The 13,215-nt window shown below is 43.6% G+C and overlaps 1 protein-coding gene across 1 annotated transcript in view; it reads right to left on the bottom strand.

Annotated features, from left to right (window-relative positions):
• SUFU (SUFU negative regulator of hedgehog signaling) overlaps positions 1–13,215 on the bottom strand; it is a 128,910-nt gene that overhangs the window by 63,311 nt on the left and 52,384 nt on the right. The gene's annotated exons all lie outside the window — the stretch shown is intronic.

Below are 13,215 nucleotides of genomic sequence, written 5' to 3'. Positions count from 1 at the left end.
TCTGTTAAATGGGCAAGTCCAGCACTCCTGCACTTGCTGTAGACAGGAGACTCCTCTGATAGCCCATGCAGTTCCTTGAAGGACCAAGCTAAGTTCCCTAAAGGACTTCAAGCTGTTAATAAGCATCTACTTAATTTGCTAAGGATTCATGTCACTTCACAGCCCTGGACCCTGCCCCAGAAGGTTGCAAAGCCTCGGGCTGGGCTAGCTGGCTGGCTGCTAGCCTCCAACCACAGTGTCTGTGGGCAGGTCCCAATGTAGATTCCAAAGGTAATGGGTTGGCCCATATCTTCCTGAACCCAGCCCCCACACATATTCATCCATGAAAATGCTCTTCCTGAAGCCCAGCACTCCATGTGCATGCTTCAATCACTGGAGACTGGGGAAGCGCTTTTACCCTCCCTTCCCATTCCCAGGTGGCCCACAATGACCGGGATTACTGCCTCTGTAGCCACAACTCAACACAGTGACGACAAGGCAAGGTAGGAATGCCAGCCTCCCTGTCTGCTAGGAAACACTCAGGAGCCCTGAGGCTGCAGGCAAGTTCTTGAAGTGGACTTCTGCCAGAGATGGCAATGATGTAGATTACAGAGCAAGGGCCTGGTTGGTGAGGTGCCATATCTCCTCAGGTGAGGCAAGCTTCCAGGGAGGAGTTCCTGAGAACTATACAAGGCTTGCCAGCATGGGAAGGGTTAAAAAATGTTCATGATATAATTTTCAGCAATTATATCTTGTACAAACATGAGTCACAATGATTATACACATGTAAACTCCTCAGCATACAAATACAAACCATAAAATAACATGACAGCCAACACCTCCTTGCTAGCTAGCCAAGCCACTGGAACAGGCGGTCAGAGGGCAGAATTTTGAAGGGATGCTGATGCGGACTCCACGTGGCATCTTTCCTTCATCATCATCATCCCAAGAGGCCAGGCCAAGAGACTGGGTGGAAAGAGATTCCAAAGTCTCAGAAGCTCTGTGGCCAGCCCTAGTCCTGGCTTTATGGGCCTTAGCATTCCCATCTGTTAAATGGGCAAGCCCAGCCCTCCTGCACTTGCTGCAGAGGGGAGACACCTCTGATAAGCCCGTGCAGTTCCTTAAAGGGCCAAGCTAAGTTCCCTAAAGGACTCCAAAGATATCCTTTCGAAATTATCATGGTCATACTCAATTACATTTAAAGGCGGTCTCCATGGTTTGTTTGCATTTTCTTCAGGTGTCTAGGCAATGTGGGAAGCAGAATCCATTTTGAATGTATACACCTGCAATTCTGAAGACCAGGCTTGAAGAGGATGCCTGGCAAGAGGCAATGTAAGCGATTTTATTTCCTTGCCAAAGTGCCCTGTGCAGGGAAGCTGAGTGGATATAGATGAGGCTGGAAGAAGAGCTGTCTCTGTGGGGCTGCAGGCCTGGGAGGGGTGTGAAAACCTGGGGGGTAACGCAAGATTGACTGAGGTAAAATTCATGCAAAAGGAGATTGGTCACTAGGGCAAAGGGAAGATTTCAAGCAGCCACCAATTAGAGACAGCTCCGTAAAACGTATTAGACCATTACTCCAGGGTTTCATCTTGGGCCAAGAAAAATACATGATTTCTAACCGCAAAAACTTGAGAAACAGGCTAAAAGAAACACGTTCTCCTTGAACTGCACAATGGGGAGAAGCCTCAGACACAGAGAGAGAAACACAAGCATCCAAGCAGCACCACCTCTCAAAGCAGGGCTGTGTTCACACGCATGGGCGAGTGTGCGTGCGCACAACCACACACGTGTCCACCATTTGCCTCCACCCAGTGCTTTCAGGGGCAGCTCTGTGGTGGGCAGGCCAGCCCTCACTTGGCTGGGTAGGAAGATCAGGCCAGATCAGATGGTCCCTGGCTGCGTTTGATTACCACCCACCAGGCTGGCTGGATGCAAGTCTGAAGTAGGATTTGGAATGGCCCAGCCTCGGTTATAAAAACACAACCTGGAGCCTGTCAGAAGGTCTCTTTTTCAAAGCAGCCTGCCCAGGCAATAGCCAAATGACAAGGTCATTCAGTCTTTAAAGGCTCCTGGAGGGGCCTCGCTTGGTCTGGACTTCCTCACGTGAGGTCTTCTCCAGCCAAGGTAGTCTGTCTGACCAGAGGAGAAGCCCCTCCTAGGGAGCGGCTGTCTCTCACATTTTCCAGGGAAGGAGAGCATGAGAGGAAAGCAGCATGTGCTGCAGAAGGTAAAATCTGGATCAGAGCAAAGAATTTTTCTAACACAGAGGCTGCTAAACTACTGGGCAGTGGTAAAGGGGATCAGTGAGATTTCTTCCTACAGAGATTTTTAAAGAAATAAATGAGTGATTCTACCCCATCTAGCATAGTCAGGGTAGGGGTTTCTAACTGTGGTTCGGTATTGTTGCAGAGGGATGGATGAGATAGCTTCTCAAGATTGTTTCCAGCTCAAGAATCCCTGATCCTGCTCACTGAGGTGTCCAGGGGAGAAGCTAGCTTTGTCCCAGTGGTCTGGCGAGCCTACGCGATGGCTGAGCCAGCCTCACCAGTAACATCACACCTGCCAACAGGAAAAACATGTGTCTTGAATCCTAGACACACAGCTGTCCAACCCTTGGAACCTGCTCAAAGGTCTCCTCCAAAGCACCTGATCAAGAAGGCATCAGCCTCCCAGAGGTCAAAAGGATCACTAAGTCCAGGCAAGAGATGAAGAGGAACCCCGGAGAGACCTTCTGGAGGAAACACAACAGCTGAGGGAACAGAAAGCTGACCTAAAAGTTGGCATCTTATGCTCGACATCATTAGTCATTAAAAACAAACAAACAAAAAAACCTCGTTGCCATCGAGTCAATTCCGACTCATAGTGACTCTATAGGACAGTGTAGAGCTGCCCCATAGGGTTTCCAAGGAGCAGCTGGTAGATTAGAACTGCCAACCTTTTGGTTAGTAGTCTGAGCTCTTAACCGCTGCACCACCAGGGCTCCCATTAGTCATTAACGAAATGCAAATCAAAACCACAGTGACATACTATATCTTAACCAACAGAATGGCTAAAATAAAAAAAGACAATTAAAAGTGTTGACGAGGATGTGAAAAAACTGGAACTCTCATACATTGCTGGTGGAACTGTTTAAGATGGTGTCGTGACTTTGGAAAACAGTTTGGCGGTTCCTCAAAAAGTTAAACATGGAGTTATCATACCACCCAACAATTCCACTCCTAGGTATGTGCACAAGATAACTGAAAACATATGTTCACACAAAGACCTGTACACAAATGTTCATAGCAGCATTATTCATAATAGCCAAAAAGTTGAAACAACCCAAATGTTCATCAACTGGTGAATGTATAAACACTGTAAGCATTATATTGCTTATGCTAAGTAAAAGAAGCCAGTCACCAAAGACCATTTATTGTACGACTCCACTTATGAAATATATAACTCTAATCTATAATATAAACTATACTTATATGAAATGTCCACTATAGGCAAATCTATAGAGACAAGTAGATTAAACAGTTGCCTAGGGCTGGGAGAGTTGGGGAGGGATGGAGAGAGTGAGTGTCTGCTAATGGATGCAAGGTTTCTTTCTGGAGTGATGAAAAAGTTCTAAAACTAGATTGTGGTGATGGTTGCACAACTCTATGAATATACTAAAAACCACTGAGTTGTACATTTTAATGGGCAAACTGTATGTGGTTAGGTGCCATTGAGTTGGTTCCAATTCATAGTGACCCTATGTACAACTGAACGAAACACTGCCTGGTCCTGCACCAGCCTCACAATTGTTGCTATGCTAAACTATATATGGTATGTGAATTATATCTAATTTTTTTTTTCTATTGGGTTTTTGAGTTTCTCCTTCAATTTTTAAAAAACAGCCTTATTGAGATATAATTCACAGACTGTAGACAGTATGTGAATTATATCTCAATAAAGCCATTTTTAAAAATTGAAGGAAAAAATTAAAAAAACCCAACAGAAAAAAATTCAATTTGTAGGGAAGGAAGAAAAACCATGTTTAAGTTTTGAACACAGTATTTTGACCATATATCCTCAGGCTAAAGAACAGTAAACAAACATTGAACTCTAGTTAGTAGGTTTGCTTTTTGCAGTGGCATAGGTTAGTAACTCTGAAACTACCTTCTGTGTAAATGCACTGTGGATAATGGGAGCCAGGTTTCTCTCACTGTCAGAGAAGTTAAAAATTGGTAAATATACGTCAGAGTTATAAATACATTTTTTAAAAAAAGCTAGAAGAAATTTCATAATCATGGTATTTGGTAGATAGATATAGAAACAGATATAGATGTGAGTGTATATGTGTATGGGTATTTTCTAGCTCTCTCCAATGAGAGCAGTGACACCCCAGTAGCAGTGATAACACCTAGCACCTAGATCTTGGTTTCTAAATACCATTCTCCACTAAAACAAACCAGAGCTCCCTGGAGAAATGGCTGATTCCAGGGTTGGGAAAGCACAAAATGAGCCTGGAACTTCTTGTTGTGCCAGAAAATAAGGAAGTATTCAAAGAATGATGGGAACATGTTAAAAAGACAGAGAAGACAGACTGAAGGGGCCCCCACTGGCTATATCTAGGACAATCTGAGCATCAAAATAATATTAACAAATTATAACTCATACTTAAAATAAGAATCTATGAGTTCATACTAATATAAGTGAATAAACAAATACATAAATGTAGAGAAGAAAAGCTCTTCCTTACAGTAAAAGTTGAACTAATAAATGTGGCAGGAATTATAGCATTAAAAATCACCATTTGGCAACCACCGTAATAACAACTAATTCAGGCAAGAATCATCAATGGATGCTGAAACTAGTGGGTAAAAAATCTGATGAGAAACAAGATATTAACATGGCCTCAAAATGCCTCCCCACAGACATTTATTAATTACAAATGGAAAAGTAAAAACCTTATGTAGAGCAATCTGACAGACACTACCTTAACCAAGTGACAAAGTTAACATAAACAGTAATGAGACAAATTGACATCAAGTTCCTCCTGATACAATGCACTTGACAAGGGCACAACACTTCTGTGATATTCCTACCAAAAAGGCATAATCTGATTCTAACCATGACGAAGCATCAGACAAATGCAAACTGAAGGACATTCTATAAAACAACTGGCTTGTACTCTTCAAAATGTCATGCAAGACAGAAAAAGACTGAGGAACCATTAGAAGGAGTCTAAAGAGACAATTTAATGCAATGTGTGATCCTAGATTGGATCCTGGACCAATACTAAAGAAATCATCAGTTCAGTCAGCAAAATTTGAATCAGGTCAGTAGATTAGATAATAATATTGTATCAGTGTTAACTTCTGGATATTTTATAATTATACTGCAGTTATGTAAGAAAATGTTCTTGTTTTTTAGAAAATAAAGTTTAAAGGTAAAAGGGCATCATGTCTGGAATTTAACCCCAAAAGGCTTAAAATATATATACGTACATATATATAACATACATGGAGACCTGGTGGAATAGTAGGTTAAGAGCTCGGCTGCTAACCAAAAGGTCCGAAGTTGGAATCTAGCAGCCGCTCTTCGGAAGCCCCATGGGGCAGTTCTGCTCTGTTCTACAGGATTGCTATGAGTCTGGAATTGACTCAACAGCAATGGGTTTGGTTTTTTGGTATAATATATATACATATATATAATACAAATGTGTGTATATATATATGTGTGTGTGTAGACAGAGAGAAAACATAATAAAGCAAATTTAGTAAAATGTTAACATTTGGGGAATCAGGTGAAGGATAAACAGGAATTCTTTGCACTATTCTTGCGACTTTAAGTCTAAACTTACTTTAAAATACAAGCAAAAAAAAAAAATTAGGTCATATCATTCCCATGCTTAAAACCCCTAAATGGCTTCTTATTTCATGAAAAATCAAAATTCCTTTCCATGGCCTACCAGGCTATATTAGTTATCTATTGCTGTGTAACAAACCACCCCAAAATGTAATCATTTTATTTGCTCATGATTTCCTGTAGGCTGGGCTCAGCTGGGTGATTCTTCTTCTAGTGTCATCTAGGATCACTCCAATAGCTACAGCTGGCTAGCAGATTGGCTGAGGACTGGTTGTTCTAGCAAAAGGCTGATAAACTTTGGCCTGTGGTGTGCTTTCGTATTGCCCCTGAGCTTAGAATAGTTTTTACATTGTTAAAGAGTTGTTAAAAACAAAAAAGACTCTGAAACAGAAACCATATGTGGCCTGCAAAGTCTAAAATGTTTACTGTTTGGCCAGTTACAGAAAAAGATCGTAGACCCTTAGTCTAGGCAGCCTCAGCTACAGGCTAGCTTGGGCTTCTTCGTACGGTCACTCAACAGGGCTCCCAGCAGCAGCAATCTTGAAACAGCAAGCCTCAATGTGCAAGAACTTATCAAGCCTCTGCTTGTGTCACATTTGCCTAAAGTCTCATTAGCCAAAGCCAATCATATGGCCAAGCCCAGAGTCAATACAAGAGGAAACTATACAAGGGCATGGATTCAGGGAGGTGTGACTCATTGAGGGCTATTACCATAACAATCTACCACAGAGCCCTTCCCCTTCCATAATTTAGTCTATACCAAGTTTTAAAGTTCTTTTTGTGTCACACTCAACCGGCCTGCTAATAACCTCGTATCATTCCTCTACCTTCAAACATTCTGTTCCCTCTGCCAGAAACATGCTTCTCCTCACTCTTTGTGAGAATGACTATCATCCTTCTGGTCTCAGCTTAAATGTCACCTTAAAGAGGCTTTCCCTGGCCACCTAAGACAGGGGTCTAAGTGGGCTCTCCCACCATGATACACAACCATTGTACCATATTGGCCTCCTTCATAACCTTTATCACAATATACTTTATCCCACATACTATAAGCTGCTCCATGGCAAGGCACATGTCTGTTTTAATCACCAATGTATATCCTGTACAAATCACTAGGCATAGTGTATAACAGATGCTCAATAAAGACTTAATAAATGAACTAACAGGCTCAGGCAGCAATCATTTTATCTCAAGATCCAGCCTGACCCAAGAGGAAGTGGCCCCTGTTGGCTTCCACTTCCTCTGATACCCAGTAGAAGTGCCCTGGAAACACTATAGTCTACCTCTGGCAATAAGCCTTACCCACACCCATCACAAATGTGACCACTTACCTATCTTTTCAAAATGTGTTTGACCACTGTAAGTCCACAGCTCATGGTGTTGCAACACACCAAACCAAACCAAACCAAAACAAAACAAAAAAACCAAACCCGCTGCCATTGAGTCGATTCCAACTCATAGCGACACTATAGGACAGAGCAGAACTGCCTCATAGAGTTTCCAAGGAGCGCCTGGTGGATTCGTACTACCGACCTCTTGGTTAGCAGCTGGAGCACTTAACCGCTATGCCACCAGGGTTTTCTGCAACACCCCAGCACTGTATAATTACACAGTCTAGGATCTGGGCTGAAGAGGTTTGCTGCAGGTGAGTGATGGAGTAACAGCCAGTCTAAGTGTCCAGCACTCTCTTACTCCCCTCCCCAAAAGCCCTAAACTCCCACCAACTACCAAAAGACAGGAAACAAGTACTAGACCTAGCCCTTCCCTTCATTCTCCTGGTCATCCCCAGCCTCCCACGATCTGGGGAGGTTCTGGTTGTTGACATAGTTACTAAAAAAGACTTCATCCCGAGTCCCAGGATGCTGGAGTCCCTCAAGTAGAGTGACCAACTTATCCTTGTTTGCCTAGAACTTTCCAGGCTTTACAACTGAAGTCCCACATCCTAGGAAAGTCCCCAGTTACAGGCAAATTGGGATAGTTGGTCACCTGAACCTGAAGTGTCACTATCTGACCCACACAAAGTAAAATGTTGCCATGTTTAAAAAGTGCCAAATATGCATCAAGAGCCACCAAAATGTCAACGGTGCAGGGTAGTTGTAGGAGCAGAGTCTCTGGAACCAAACTGCCTACACTCAAGTCCTGGCTCTGCCACTTCCCAGCTGTTTACCTTACAAAATCACTTAGACTCTCTGTGCCTCAGTTTCTTCATCTGTAAAAACGGGGATATGAGTAGTTACCACATGGTAACTACTTAAATGAGTTAATATATATACAAAACACTTAGAACAGTACCTGGGACACAGTAGGTACCAAGTGTTGGCTATTCTTTACAGTAGTAGTCCCCAGTTCTGGGAATGTACTCTAAGGAAATAATCTTATATTTGAAAAAAGCCTTTTGCATAAATATATTCAGTGATATCTATAAGAGTAAAAAATTTAGAACTAATCTAAATGTTCTACAAGTAGGGAGTGTTATATATGTTCTGGCACATTTGTGGTAGTAGGTCATTATACAGTCATTAAAAACAAGAGTTCAGAAAGCAGGAAGGCTAATCTGAGCTTTGAGAGGCAAAGGGCTCTCCACCTGTAACTGGTGAGGAGGAACAGGATGCATATTTCAGAACCCCACTGGAAAACCTCTATTGTTTGCTATTCACCTATTATTAACTATAGGTTAAACGTAAGTAACTTTTTAAAATGGTCATGAAAAAGCATGAAGCAAAATTTAATATAAAGTATGATTCCAAATATTTGTGAATATAATGTAAAAACATATGACAGGAAGAAAATGCAATAAAATTGTGATACTGGTTATCAACAGTGCAATTTTTATTTTTGAAAGTTCTTAGAATTTTGGAAATTGTCTACCATTTATAATTTCTGGCCTAGACTGTAAACCCCATGAGAACAGGACTGTGTCGTGTTCATTCCTGTATCTGCAGTTCTAGCCTGCGAGGCTTTCCACAGAATCCGAGGGCTAACTGCTTATATGGGGGGGCGGTGGGGGGGGGGGCCGCACCTGGACACTTCCACTGGTCTCTGGAGCAAGGAATGCTGGGCCAGCTAAGGTGGCTACTGACCTTGTAAAGGTGGCACCTCTGAAGTTGGGTCTAGGGACTGTGCTTCAGTCACAAGTTCAGTGATGATGTCAGGAGAAAGGAAAGAAACTTGCCTCAGGCAACCTATGGCAAAGGGGGCTAGCCATGCTCTGGTCCAATTCCTGAACCAGGAGTGATATCACTTCATTGCTTACAAAAGCTCCTGTTGTGCCTTCCATTCACCTTCCTCCTTCCCCACCTACTGGTCCTGGGCTTTATGGAGACCAATCCTTTCTCCTGAGGTTGGTGCTCCCTTCCAGCTAGCCCTTCTTGAGAATTAGCTTTAGTTTTTGCTTTACTGGTTGGACAATCGTTCCCAGAAGAATGCAGCCTCTAGGTTCTGTCCCAGGGGCACAGGCCTGCAGATCTTTCCCTTCAGTGGCTTCCTTCCAAGTACACACACACATCCTCCATGCATGTCCAACAAGCACAGGGTCAAGCCTAGCCTTAGCCCCAGCTGGACCCAGAGATTACAGAACGACTTACACTGCAGACCTCCAGTTACTCTGAGGCTCTGCACAGGAGGCTGCCCACCCCTTCACCACGAGCTCTCTGCCTCCCAGGGCAATGCCAAGCAAGTCCAACGACTGCTCACCCAAACTCCTAGCACATGCTTGGAATGCCAGCTGCCTTTACTATTTGCCCCAAGTTTTTCCCGAGAAGGTCAATCTGCTCCAAGGCCCTCAGTGCTGCTGCTAGTCCCATGAGGTCCTGGGATTAGCCACTGCTCTGCCGTTACACCTATGCAGAGAATAAAGAGCTGTGTCAAAGGAAGGGCACCACTAGAAACCATTTCATTAAGGAAAACAGAACGTGAGCATGTATCCTTGCATGGCCAGTTTGTTCCCTAGCGGACTCTACAGTCAAAAAAAGGAGGATAAGAATTAGTCTCACTTTCTCTAGGGCTCAGTCTCTGCCATCTCCTCAACCCATAGTCTCCCCAAGTGACCTCATTAAATGACTTCAGCCACCATGCCTCTGTTGAGGACCCCCAAGTCTATCCCCAAGCAAAGGACCAGACCCAGACATCTCAAACAGTGTATGCAAATTGGAACTCAATGTCTTCCCAAACCCAATTCTCTATTTTTTCTCTAGCTTAAAGAGCCTGAATAACGGCCTCCCAAAGATGTCTACACTCTAATCCCTGCAGCCTGTGAATGTCTCTTTACATGGCAAAAGGGACTTTGCAGATGTGATTAAGGATCTTGAGATGGGCAGATTATTCTAGATTATCTGAGTGGTCTCAATCTAATCACATGAGTCCTTAAAAGTAGAAGAGTAGGTCAGAGAGATGCGGCATGAGGACTCGGCCTGTTGTTGCTAGCTATGAAGACAGAGGAAGAGGACCGTGAGCTCAGGAATGCAGGTGGCCTCCAGAAGATGATAAAAGCAAGGAAATGAATTCTCCCTTAAGAGCCTCCAGAAAGGAACCTAGCTTTGCTGACACCTTGATTTTAGCCCAGTGAGACCCATGTTAAACTTCTAGCCTCCAGAAAGTACATTTGTGGAAATTTGTTTACAGCAGCAATAGGAAACTAATATAGCCACCAAGCCAGAACCCAAGAGTCACCCTCTCCCCTTGTCCATCCAGTCAGTCAGGCAGTCACAGAGTTCTGTCAACTTTTCCTCATCCCTTCTCAGTAGCTCTCAAATCTGTCCTTTTCTCTCCATTGGAAATATCATGTGGGTCTGGCCTTCAGCATCCTGCATTTGGGTGGCCAACAATGCTCTTCCTCACTGATCTCCTGCCTCCTGGGCTGTTTAGCTCTTCACAATGACGTTCCCCAAATGCAAATATGAAGACCCTCTTCCCTGCTTAAAAATTCTCCAAAGCCCAGCCCCATTCCAAACTTTCAGGATAAAGTCCAGACTTCTTAGCAAGTCTCACAAGGCTACCACAAACTGGGTCCCACTCACCTCCTCTGTCTCACACTTTGAACTCTAGGCATAGTGAACAGAATTGCAGATCTCTGAACACATTAATGACTTTCTTGCCTCTGAGCCTCTGCACAGGCTGTTCCCTTTTTCAAGGAACAACCTGTGCCCTCTGCCCTCTATTAATCTTCAGGAAGGCTCAGGTGTCACCTTCTCTAAGCTGGGAGCCTTTGTTGAGTATCTTCTGTTTACCCTTTCAGATTAATTTCCCACTGTGGTAGACAGCCCCTAAGGTGGCTCGCATAATCCCTGTTGCCTGGTGTTCAGGCCTTTGCGGAAACTCCTCCCCTTGAGTGTGGGTATGACCTGTGACTTACTTCTAACCAATAAAATATGGTTAGGTAATGGGATATCACCCCCACGATCATGTTACATTATATAACATTGCATCTTGCTAGCAGTCTCTCTTGCTCTCAGTTGCTGTCTTTGAAGAGGCTGCCATGAATCCTATAGTCACAAGGACAGGAATTCTGCTAACAGTCCGAGCTTGGAAGTGGATTCTTCCGCAGTTGAGCCTCTGATAAAAACACAGCCCAGCTGACACTAAGTATAGCCTTGTGAGACCCTAAGGAGAGGACTCAGCTAAGCTATGCCTGGACTCCTGACCCACAGGAGATGTGAGATATTAAATGCGTGTTGTTTTAAGCTGCTTAGTTTGTAGTGATTTGTTATACAGCACTAGAAAACCAATATACTCATCCTGCTTTCTGCCCTGTAAGACTGACCTGTGTGGACTACATTACTGGGGCTCCTGGGCCCTGTGGCTTCCAGTTGGGTTCAGCCAGTGGGAGCTCTGACAAGAGATCAGAGGGAAGGAGGAGAGAGAGGCCAGGGCTCCCTCCCTGTGTCCCTCAACTGAAGGTCTTGAATCCCATTCCCTTCTCTGGTTCCTTCAGCTCTAGAGAAGTAGCAACCAGGCCAACCACTAGTCCTGGGTTACTACACTATTCCCTGTAGTGCTACTCCTTTGCAAATAAACCCTCCTCCCATTATCCTATTTTGAAGGTGCCACCTACCACCTCTTCCTTACCCCTGCTAATACATTGCTCACAGGACTCGCCTTTGTAACTGCCTTTCTGTATCCCCCACTAGGCTTGGATTTACCCCTCTTTGTACCTCCAGTGACCAGCATGGTGACTGGCACGAAAGTGTTCAGCAAAGGCTTACTGAAAAAGGAAGCCAAAAAGCCAGCTGAGACTACAAAGGCCAGAGAAGGGAGGTGAACCAGTCTCACAATTTAGAACTTCCAACACTGACTAATGGGTGCCTGACATCTTGGACAAGATTCTCAAACAGATATGTAAAAAATTTATTATATGTCAGCTTACACATTGAAGAAATTACTATTTTCCTGGTTCACAAATGTAGGTAAATTTTTCATATTGGAATTTGTTTTCCCAATTATGAAAGCAGTGTAACTATCATCTATTACAAAAACAAGAAAATCACATATGGTCCTTACTCGACCATTGCTCTCTTGCTGGACATACAGTTGCTTCAGAAGCTGTGCTTTGACAAACATCTTTGTGCATATTGCTGCCTCCCTACCCCCTAATATCTGGAATGTTTCCTTGGGTTTAAGAGTCCCAGAATAAGAGATTTTAAAAGTTAGTTTATAAGCACTTAGGAAAGGAGAAATTATTGCTAGGATCCAGCCAGGATGTGTGGGTGTGCATGCACATGTATAAAACCAAGAATGAATCATGTTTGGCTAACTTCATTCTCTTTTTTGGGAAGAATCACCAAACTGGTAGGTCAAGGAACTGAGGCAGGCCACAGGTGCTGGACAGCATTTTGGACGCTGACCTGCCATCCCATCCTTAGGACTACTACTTTGTTCTTTACTACTTTGTTCTTTTTCAAGATTGCTTTGACCATTTGGGGTCCCTTGCAGTTCCGTATACTTTTTTTTTTTTTTATTATTGTAGTTTAAATGAAGTTTACATTTCAAGTTAGTCTCCCTATACACAAATTTATATATACATTGTTATGTGACCCTAATTGCTCTCCGCATACTGTGACAGCACACTCTTCCTTTCCACCCGATTCCCCATGCTCATTAAACCAGCTCCTAACCCTCTCTGCCTTCCCATCTCACCTCCGGACAGAAGCTGCCCGTTTAGTCTCTTGTATCTACTTGAGCTAAGAGGCACACTCCTCATGACTATCACTTTATGTCCCACAGTTCAGTCCAATCCCTGTCTGAAAAGTTGGCCTCGGAAACTGTTTTAGTTCTGGGCTGATAGAGAATCCAGGGGCCATGTTTTCCGGGCTTCCTCCAGTCTCAGTCAGACCATTAAGTCTGGTCTTCTTACTAGGATTTGAGTTCTGCACCTCACCTTTCTCCTGCTCCATCCAGGACTCTCTG

This window comes from Trichechus manatus, unplaced genomic scaffold (assembly GCF_000243295.1).
Source record: "Trichechus manatus latirostris isolate Lorelei unplaced genomic scaffold, TriManLat1.0 scaffold00007, whole genome shotgun sequence".
Classification (NCBI taxonomy): Eukaryota; Metazoa; Chordata; class Mammalia; order Sirenia; family Trichechidae; genus Trichechus; species Trichechus manatus.
Note: the sequence above shows the minus strand (reverse complement) of the source record. Positions and strands in the feature narration are given on the sequence as shown.